General features: G+C 32.8%; 1 long non-coding RNA gene across 1 annotated transcript; it reads right to left on the reverse strand.

Annotated features, from left to right (window-relative positions):
• Positions 1–722: 722 nt before the first annotated feature.
• On the reverse strand, positions 723–3,085 carry LOC134237562 (uncharacterized). Its single transcript, XR_009985842.1, has 5 exons — positions 3,016–3,085; positions 1,523–1,586; positions 1,337–1,393; positions 1,078–1,164; positions 723–787 (listed from the first exon to the last, which is right to left on the reverse strand). It is a non-coding gene; the product is annotated as an uncharacterized LOC134237562 (long non-coding RNA).
• Between the last annotated feature and the right edge of the window lie 8,631 nt (positions 3,086–11,716).

Genomic DNA, 11,716 nt, shown 5'->3' on the forward strand with positions numbered 1-11,716 from the left:
ACGATCAAGCAAATAATCAAATATGAAGTTATAACACTGTAGTTGCAGACTGAGTGGTTTAACCAACAATTTTGTTGTTTCCCGACACAGTCTGCAACTACCAAAAAAAACACACCCTAAAAGTCACTGAGACACCTTTATGTAAAAGTCACCAAGACACTATTTTAAGTCACCAAGACACTATATCAAATAAGTCACCAAGACACTATAGTCACTGAGACACACTATTAAGGAACTAGGTTCCTGAGCTGAGTGGTTTAACTAACAATTCTGTTGTTTCCCGACACAGCCCAAGAACCTAGTCCAGGAGGTGTTAACCAAGCGATGAGTTACCACCAAGTAACCAAATACTTCATGGGTGTCTGTATTTATACCCTATTCTAATAACTAATGATTGGTTGATGATTCTGGAACTCTGATTGGTTATAATATCAAGCGCTGATTGGTCAATTATACAATGATTAGATTGGTCTATTTCAAAGGCATTTCAATCCAATATGATTTTCCGTTTCATTACACTATTTATAATACAAACCAAAGATAGAATTCAAGATATAAAAATTAAATGTTAACTCAAGTGTTTTTTTTTACTTTAAGGACCTTGGGGCCAGTTCTTTTATGAACATTTGAGCTGAAGAATTGAAAAGGAACACAAAACTGAACTTTGAGTTTATATTTAAAAATTGATAAATATCTTGGCAAAACTCACTAATTTGGAATATCCCGGATCGTGAATTTCAACAGGCATCATATACCCTTTATCTGTCTTCTTTGGTTTCAAAATAACCTAAACATAACGATGATTAAGGTCAATTGATATTTTAAAACATTTAATATAAGGGGATAACAATAGATTTGCTGTCACTTTTAAAACTCATTAATATTATTAAAAGAGAATAGAGAAAAAATTCTTTCTTATTGGCTTGATTTAAAAATGTGTAAATTAAGTCCACAATTTGAATTTAATTTGCTGAATAAAAAAAGTACTGCCGAGTCATGTAACTTTCTTATCGGCTTTATTTAAAAATTGAAAATTAAGCCTATAATTTGACTTCTTATTAGCTTAAAAAAACGTACTGCAGAGTCCTGAATTTTTTCATAATCTGGGGTGCCTAATTCCATATACACATTTCCTGGATTCTCATCTTCATATTTTTCTTGCTCCTTAAAATGATATATAATACTAATGATAATAATAAAAAAATAGAATGATGATGATAATATTAATATCATGAATAGCGTTTCAATGAAGCTAATTTTGCTTCGTTTTTTAAAATTTTATTTTCTATTTTGTGATACATGTACATGTAAAAATAAGTCAGGAAAATTGTTATACATGCGCTTTTATATCTGTTACAGAAGAACATATGACGTAACCCGCGTCCGCTGAGTCCTAAATATCGGTAAAAGAAGAAAACGGTAAAAAACAAATATTATAATTTTTTCAAACGAATTGCATGAATGAAAAAAAAAATGAAATGGAAAACAACTGTTGAAAGAAAATCATTATGTAATTTGTTACTTTTGAGGAATCCATTTTCCAAGACTTTCTAAAGAAACTTTGTGTGTTCAAATATTTTTGGCAGCTGCAAGAAAAAAAATTGTATACTTCAATTTATCTAATCATTAATTTCTAGTGGCAATGAATTTACAAAAGATAACTCCCAGCTTGATTTTGAGAGATAAATGGGGTTTATTTAAAGAGATAGACAGACTGTACCTGATTAGAAAAAGAAAAGATAACAAATATTGCTCAATCTTATTAATCCAATGTAGAATATTGTGAAAAGGATAAAACATGGACTACCAAAACTGTAACTATAGGATATTATACTAAAGTTAACTCAAGTTAATACTTGGTTATCTTGATTTCCAATAAAAACTCAATTTTAGAACCTTTAAAAATATTTTAATGGCTAAAATCTCTTGAATTCAACAACATTGGTATAAGATTTATAAATAATATGTTATTCATTTAAAGTATTTTTTTCTATTTCATTTGAAAATAATGCATACAAGAATTATTTTACAGAAATATAACAGGGTCATCTTTGAAAGTTTGTTTGGTTGCCCTCTCCTAACCGACTGACTAAAATTCAAATCTGTTTTTTTTTTTTACATTCTAGTACAATTGTATTCTTTTAATCCCTCTTATTCCGTCAACAAATATGTTAATTTTTCCTGGTCAAAAGATTTTTCCACCTACCTACCGACCCGATAATTTTTTCATGGGTCGGGAGAGGGCAAGCAAACATGATTTTAAAGATAGCCCAGTCTGAAATCCAAGTAAAAATTCTTGGAATCACTAAAGTGAAAGCTTTGCATGAAATATATTTGAAAAAACAGCTTTATTTATATAGTTCACTACTATGAGGTATTGGTACCTCAAGTATATTTTTGTTAGGGCCCTGGAAACATCACTTTTGTTTACCGGTAATTATACACACCCTGAGCCTTTTCTATTGAACAGGTAAACGTTGTATTCGGTAGTAAAATTCAAATTTTAAACTCGAAATGTTTTAGCGTCAATATTTTTGTTTTCCACACATGTATAATCTTTAATATTCGATTATTCAATGTTTAGTCATCTATTCTCCCTGCATCTAATTCAGAATAAACTATAAAAGTATCAAGAGAGAAAAAGAAAATGGATAGGTTTTATAACAAGTCTTTTAAGCAGAATAAGAATAAATGAAAGTATGACAGTTTACAGAAAAAGGAAAAAGGGGGAACATTTAATGGTACATTTACGGTCCTGTTTTGATATTCAGAAAAGAAAATGTGCAAAAACTGACTAATATATGCATAGATCTATCGTCGTCCTATTCTGAATATCAAAATGGAGAAGAAAAAATAAAATCAAATATTTTAACTGAATTATTCAATGTACATATATAAAAACATCGCTAATTGTATCAAAAATGATAATTATAATGAAGAAGAAAACTCAAGCCAATAACATGTAATTCAGTTTAGATGAAACTAGATTACTATTTAACGATGTCTGATACTTACTATTCAAACAGTTATTATTGTTCCTTGTTCCACATAGAAAGTGGCACAGCCTTCAATATACTTTATTGATTGTTCTTTAAATTTTAAAATCACTTTGCATCTAGAGGGTTATATCTAATCTGTCATATGCACTTATGCAATGATGTCAAGCACATAATGGTTGATAACAAATCACTTATCGATTTGTTTTTCCGAAGGTATTGATTTCTTCTTTTAAAAAATAAAATAAATTAGAAGTAAGAAAACTTCTTCTTATTCTTCTTACTTAATTCAGTCGATTATACCGAGTGTATTTTCCTTCAATTATATTATGATATTAAATATAAAATCTGTGAAAATCTGGCATTTTGGCTATAACATAAAAATTCAAAGGCCTAAAATTAAAAAGTACAATAAACCTTCTAATTCTGCTAAAGGTTTGCCAGTAAAGAAGAAAACTGATATGAAACTTTTACTAAAGAAGAATATTTTTTTCATTGAACAGCTTATTATTAATTAATTAATTGAGCGTCTTATTCTTTTGGTATGTTTTAAGTTTTATATGCAAAACGATTAACTGTTTGTTTAAAGTTCATAGCAATAATTTTCAGATGTGCTATTTTATATCAATATATCTGTTAAGGGTGTTAGATGAAATAAATATTAAGATGCAGATCAGTTGTTAAGTCCAGAAGTCTACTACCAATATGTTTTGTTCCAAAGTCCAATGGAATGATACAGATTGGTAGCAGTAGAAACAAGGGCTTCCGGAGGTGGGATTGGGTGCTTCTTGGAAGTAAGCAGTCCCTATTCACATTTGCCGTGATATCTTCGTAACGAGCAGCACAACGAAAAATCCGAAGCCAATTCAATGTTTAAGGAATAAGGATCTTTATTATTCGGCATCAGGTGGCCATTGTTGTGGTCGAGGGTTTCTTACCGTGTCCAATTTTTTTTTAAACACAAGTTGGTTTTTGATAGTCTCAGTCAAAAGGTCTTTGTTTGTATGATAGTTTAATTTTTTTTCAAATTAAGACGCTACCACGTGCCGTTAGAAGGGTGCATATTTAAAACTTTTCTCATCAATCATGAGCATTGATCAGCAAGTAAAAGTTTTATTCGACCTGCCATCTTGTGATTACGTAGCGAGGTGAGCGCCCTAATATTGGCATACAGTGAAAAGAAAAGGTCATTAATTTTTAAGCATTTCTGAACATTTTAAATCAAAAAGGTTTCTTAAAGTAAATACATGAAGACCGTTCTCGGTATCCAAGTGACAAGGTGTCCCATCATAATCTGGAGGCCTGGGTTCTCTTCTCGTGTCAAACCTACACGTGAGGCGTATTAATAGTAGCAAATTCTTCTCAAAGTGACCATAACTAGCAGGAAAACAACCTTGAATGTATTGTGTAGACGCCATGATAACCCCTCCCCTTTTCACAAACTTTGAAATGACTGTTGGAAGACCTCTTATTTGCGGATTATGGAGTAAAACTTTATTGAATGTAAAGAATTCGTAACATATACTATTTAATTATAAGTAAATTTTAGTTCCATCCATCTCAAGTTAGGTAAATAGATATAATTGTAAAAACTTTTAACATCGGGTGATGTAAATGCATTTGAGGTTGCTTTTCCTCTGAATGAAAGACCAGAGATGATGCGGGTGGCTTTAGAAGTGGAAAAAAAACACGATTTATGTGAGACCTGAAAAAAGGAGATATTATGTCACGGAAGGCATTAACAAAAGAATCCTCACTGCTTACTGTCTGCCGACTAAAGGCCCAATTTTGAAGCTTTTACCGACATACGAGGTCTATTCAATAAAGAATGTCCCGAGCTCTGTTACATACAAGATAGAATTCATATGACGTTAAGCTTGACTATCTTTAATTATTGAATCTTTTATAAACTGATAACATCTTATATGACCACTTTTCATCACATAGTTTCATTGTGAAAAGCTGGAAAACAAGGGCTATTCGAGACACCGCATTGAAATGAATGGTAAAGAATCGGAAAACTTAAAGCTGACATGAATTCTTAAAAACGCAGCATTTTCATCTATGTACGACTTGTTTCATACCAACTATAGCCGTATTCCGCCATATTTCTTTCAGTTACCATGTCTCATTGTAACGATATATACCCCTATGCGCTCGTTACACTTGAATGATTTCTTGGATTGGCTATCGACTTGTGCACATCTCCGATGGTAAAGCATATATATATTTATAAAAGTTATGGTAAAACACGTGTGTTTGTTTTGTATGCAGATTAAGTCCATCGATAAAGGAGATCGATTGGTTGTTTATTTGTTTACGGGTGAATAGGTTGAATCCGTGCTACGCATAATTCAGACACGTATAAGGTAGATTTTCGGGTGTTTTAAGTTATTCGAAGTTCGCTGCTACATTGCAACAGACTTATGTTCGCTTAGATCGGAGATAGAAATCAGCTATACTAGACGAGCGCCTAGCTTCATGTAGAAACAGTTGCTGATTATGCACAAACAAACAGAGCCGAGGTTCCGGGCATCTCTGACACGTTTGGACTCCATGTGGGTGAAAATTGGCACATTTGAAGGTGCAGCTACAAACTGGTAATTTCTTATTTGCGACTTCCTCAGAGAAAGAACGAAAGTATGAAAATAACATTTGAATTTTAAACACTGTTTATATTATTTACGATAGGGTAAAGGACCATATAAGCACCCTGTGTCTTTCACATTAAGGCAACAAAATTTCATTCTGTTAATCGTAATTCCTGAAAGCTTGAGTGATTAAAACGTTTGTCAACGTCTAATCTTCTGCCAGTTTTGTTTCTTCTTTAAGCCTCATTGACTATTACTACGGCTACGACTCTTACAGCAGATAGAGGCACGCGCAGAACAGAGAATCTGGTAGGACTTGAATTTGGCTTTGTAAAAAAAAAAAATAAAAAAAAAAAAACAAACAAACAAACAAACATGTGTTACTTGAGAATGAGTATAATTCTAGTAAAGTCACGGTAGTAACTAATACACGTACGTACCTGGTACATGTATGCTATATGATGGGTTGGAATTTGGTAGCAATTATGAACAAAGTTCCACTGTTTCTAATTTATAGTAACGAGACACACTATTTTGGAAGCATGTTCCCCAAACGAAGTTGGGGAACATATTGTTTTTACTCTGTTTCTTATTATTATTATTTTTCTTCTTCCTGGGCACTTTTTTGTCCGCGAATGATCTCGTAAACTACACATCCAACTAAGGTGAAATGTTTTTAGGGTCAGTAGACATGTTATGTAGATTTGCGGAACGAAGGTCATTTTGCGCGCACGTGCTTGCAAGAGCGCGCACGTGCAACACGTGAATGACCAATATAATGTATAGTAACTTTTCTATTTTTTGATGAAAAAAAAAAATGTAAAAAAAAAAACAAGAAAAACAAACAAACATTGGCTGTGTCTCAATATCTTTCTTGTTTTTTGACGAAATCCTTTGAATTTTTTAACATAGCCATGCATTAAGATATCCTACAAAATGACATATAACAATTATCATGAAATCACGTGCATGCACGTGCGCTGCAATCTGATTGGCTGAAACTTTAAACAGCTATAACTCCCTTGGTTTTAATTGATACTTCTACAAAAAAGTATGGTCACCATGCACATGCATGCACCGTGTACTAATGCTGCAATCTGACTGGCTGAAACTTATATATAATTTTATATAATGGACTTCTATAAGAAGGTATGGTCACCATGCACATACATACACGTGCGTGTAATCTGATTGGCTGAAACTTTAAACAGCTATAACTCCCTTGGTTTTCAACCAAACGGGGTGGGATTTAGAACATAGATAGATGTAATGGACTTTTTACAATAAGGTATGGTCACCATGCTCATGTATGCACGTGCGTGCACGTGAAATGGGTAGAATTAAAAATACACACGTTTTTTTTTTATACTTTTGGATTAAATACTTTAATATTTAGCATATTAAAACATATAGATTGTGTAGAGAATTGTATGGTCATTACGCACATGCATTAACATGCGCAGTGTGCAATGATAAAATGGGTAAACGTTGTTAAAGTCTCAAATGCATAAAGTTTGTCTTATTTAATAACGCTTACAGGGAATATGACTATAAAAATTTTACAATTACAATTAGCACTAGTTGTATTTGAATTTCATGATATGGTTTGAACAGTCCTAAAATTTTACACATTGATGACACATGATGCATATAACTGCATATAGCTGGTTCATTTTTCTGAAGTTGTTTTCAAATCTTGGAAATAATGTACAGTGTACATGTAATTGAATATATAGTTCCTGATGTTCCTGATATATACTCGAAAAATGATGAAACATCGTTTTATTTTAGTAAAAATTTTTATTCAATAAAACCTTTGTTTAGCCACAGTGGTTTTTATGCTCCTAATTCTGGACGTTGTACAATGTATTTTAAAATACGTAGAAATGAAGAACATAAGATAAATGCATATTATTGATGCTCCATAATTTGTACATAATGTATTCCGATGCTGATAAATATTACAGAGTATCAATTTAAGACAGTGTTTATAATAGCCTTCATTATGCATTTTGCATGTCCTAATTTAGTGTTTTCTATCTGTTATGAAGAAAATACGACTCAAGAGTTGATATCATGATGATATTCGCAAGACCTATTGCCACATGTATTGATGTATTGCAGACAAGGCCCTTTTAAAGTTCTGTAAGTAGCTTGAAGAAGCTGGCATGGTCTGGCATGTAGTATGATGCAGAAAAGGCCCCTTTTGAAGTTCTGAAAGTAGCTTGAAGAAGCTGGCATGGTATGAGAAGTAGTATGATGCAGACAAGGCCCTTTTGAAGTTCTGTAATTAGCTTGATAAAGCTGTCATGGTCTGGCATGTAGTATGATGCAGACAAGGCCCTTTGAAAGTTCTGTAAGTAGCTTGATGAAGCTGGCATGGTCTGGCAAGTAGTATGATGCAGACAAGACCCTTTCCAAGCTTGAAGAAGCTGGCATAGTCTGAGATGTAATATGATGCAGACGAGGCCCTTTTCAAGTCCTGTAAGTAGCTTGAAGAAGCTGGCAGGGTCTGGCATGTAGTATAATGCAGACAAGGCCATTTCCAAGTTCTGTAAGAAGCTTGAAGAAGCTGGCATGGTCTGAGATGTAGTATGATGCAGACGAGGCCCCTTTTCATGTTCCGTAAGTAGCTTGATGAAGATGGCATGGTCTGAGATGTAGTATGATGCAGACGAGGCCCTTTTCAAGTTCCGTAAGTAACTTGATGAAGCTGGCATGGTCTGAGATGTAGTATGATGCAGACGAGGCCCTTTTCAAGTTCTGTAAGTAGCTTGAAGAAGCTGGCATGGTCTGAGATGTAGTATGATGCAGACGAGGCCCCTTTTCATGTTCCGTAAGTAGCTTGATGAAGATGGCATGGTCTGAGATGTAGTATGATGCAGACGAGGCCCTTTTCAAGTTCCGTAAGTAACTTGATGAAGCTGGCATGGTCTGAGATCTAGTATGATGCAGACGAGGCCCTTTTCAAGTTCTGTAAGTAGCTTGAAGAAGCTGGCATGGTCTGAGATGTAGTATGATGCAGACAAGCCCCTTTTCAAGTTCTGTAATTCGCTTGAAGCTTGCATGGTTTGAGATGTAGATTGATACAGACAAGACCATAAAGAATTCAGTAAGTAGTTCGAAGAAGCTGGCATGGTTTGAGATGTAGTTTTACAAAGAAACGACCATATAAAATTCAGTTAGTAGCTTGAAGAAACTGGCATGGTTGAGAGGGTTTGATACAGACAAAACCACTTAAAATTCAGTTATAGTAGTTTGAAGAATCTGGCATGGTTTCAGATGTAGTATGATGCAGGCAAGACCCTTTCAAATTCTGTAAGTAGCTTAGATGAAGCTGGAATGCTTGAATGGTTCATCATGTACATTGATCATAAAATTATTTTTGAAATTTTTAAAATTTTCGAAGAAGTTAACATTTGTGGAATATAGTATTGACTAGTATATTTAGCAAAAGACCTTCAAAAGACCTATAAGTATCTTGATGAAGCTGGAAAATTCCGAGATGTATGGTTATGCAGACAATTCTCTTTGTTGGATTTGTAAGTATTTTCGAAGTTGACATGACCTTAAATATAGTTGCCTTCTTGTCTTTTGAAGATGTGTAAAATTATAGTATCTCATTGAAGCAGGAAACTCGTTTTATCGATAAATGCAAGTACATAAACTTCAAAAGATATACAAAAGTGCAATTTGTTTGAGATGTATTTGCAGACATATTTGAAATTTCAATTGACAAAGCGAAACTACTGTACTTGCGTATTTATATTTTAATAGCTTAAATACTAATATAGCATTGTCTTGTTTATTCTGTAAAGGAGGCCAAATTGTAACTATGCTTCTTATAATCACAGACTCTGTTGGATTGGATTCTAAGCGTTTAGAAAATGATTTGGGAATAATAAAGCAGTTTGATATCACAATCTGATTTTGAAATTTTTGGAGCAAAGTTTTTTCAGGTATCTTTAGTCAGGACACACGGACCAGATGTTTTGTAAAACTTTCATTCAAGGATTTGTCTGAAGACTTCCAAAGCTGTGTTTAAAATCAAGGTTCGGACAAATCACCTTTAGTCAAAATCAAAGAGGAATAATGTTTACATTCTGGTAGGTGTAGTTCAGTTCTTTTGTCCTATTGCTAATAACCAAGAGATGTTTAGAAAAGGTTAATAATTGAGTTTGATCAGATGAGTATAATTTATGATTGATTTAAATTTATTTTGTATTGTAAAAGTTATTCTTGTGTATCTGGAAGTCACAATCTTGTACAAGAAACAGAGAAATTCTGTAAGCACTCAAACTTTTAAGTTTATATAAGTAATTTTATTCTTCATAGTGTTTTAACGGGGTTGCTATCTGAACTGCAGATCCTGATATGTATGATTCACTTAAAAAAAAAAAAACAAAACAAAAGAAAAAAAAAACAAAAAAAAAATCAACGTAGAAGGCTTTTTGAGTTCATCTGAAGACGTCGTGGTAAAAAGGAAAAGAAAACTCTTCAGCCGGGAAGGACAACTCTTTTATTTAATGATATATTCAAAAAGTCATGAAAGTCTCCAAAGGAAGCTTGAAATTGAAATCTTTATATATAACAAATTGAATTTCATGCAACTTAAGGTTCATTAATACTCTGATAGGAGAGATAACTCTGAATGACATAAATGTCTAATATTCCTTTATAGATTTGCAAGTGTCTTTTTTGTCTAATTGCATGTTTTTTACTTATAAACACATTTCTTTTTTGGAAAATCATTTAGGTTCAAGCAACATTTCATACCAGTGAGCAGACTGAGTGTTTATGAATCTTAATGTATTTGAAAGTTCTTTGAACATTTTTATACAAATGTCCTCGATTTAGCCTTAAATACCAATTTTTAAGTTTGATATAAATTTATAATTGATTTATGAAATTTAGCATTCATAGCAAACGCTTTATAAACTACATTATTTATGCATAATGATAATTGTGCAGTATACATAGAAGAAATTAAAGTAACACAGAACTCAGTACAAAATTAAAATCTGTGGAGTTTTCTTCAAATGCTTGGAAACCTATAATTTTTAACATAGATATAATTGTCGAAAAACTTTCGTTTGGAAAATGCATGTTATAGGTGAATTCATTTGCATTCCTGAAAAGTTATATTTTTATTCTCCTAAATAATATTAACTTTTCTTTATGAAGTTTGAAGAATGATCAATGTGGGTAAATACGCATCACTTTGAGAATTCTGCGACATTTTTATGATAATTTTTAATTATTCAAGGCCTGGTTTAAAAAACGTAATAATTGGACTACCTTGAAGTCTTGATATCTAGGGGTGGGGTCATACACGTTTCGATAATTTTATGTCAATGCTTTCCTTATCGTCGAAGTCTGTTGCACTTGCGCATGCGAGCTCATTCTATATAAAGTGTTTTTGAGTTTTATTTATAAATAATTTATGTTCGTTTGAACTGGTGAATTTAGAACATAAATATATTTATAAAAGTTATGGTAAAACACGTGTGTTTGTTTTGTATGCAGATTAAGTCCATCGATAAAGGAGATCGATTGGTTGTTTATTTGTTTACGGGTGAATAGGTTGAATCCGTGCTACGCATGATTCAGACACGTATAAGGTAGATTTTCGGGTGTTTTAAGTTATTCGAAGTTCGCTGCAACAGACTTATCCCCCACCCCACCCACCCCTTCCAGTACGATCGATATACTGTACACGTTAAAATGTTCGTTTTAATGTTGACTGTCGCTTTATTTGTTTCTTTTTCTTTTGTAGAATGATTTGGATTTCAGAAGTTAAGCTAAAGACTGTGCTTTGTATACTGTATACACTTCATTAAAGTCTGTTGCACTCGCGCATGCGAGCTCATCCTATATAAAGTGTTTTTGAGTTTTATTTATAAATAATTTATGTTCGTTTGAACTGGTGAATTTAGAACATAGGTATTTGCGCGGCTGAAAGGGGGGGGGGTATTTATAACTGCTGTTCATAAGCTATAATTGTGAATCGTTATATCTACATTAGTTCTAATATACATTCTATACAAAGTCGTGTATATAGTCTGCAGTTGGTTTGCGTCGCAAAATTCATTTGTCAATTATAACTGATTATTTTAGTACTAATCTCAA

Source organism: Saccostrea cucullata, unplaced genomic scaffold, assembly GCF_032062105.1.
Source record: "Saccostrea cucullata isolate Sc308-1 unplaced genomic scaffold, CSIRO_AGI_Scuc_v1 ctg24, whole genome shotgun sequence".
Lineage (NCBI taxonomy): Eukaryota > Metazoa > Mollusca > Bivalvia > Ostreida > Ostreidae > Saccostrea > Saccostrea cuccullata.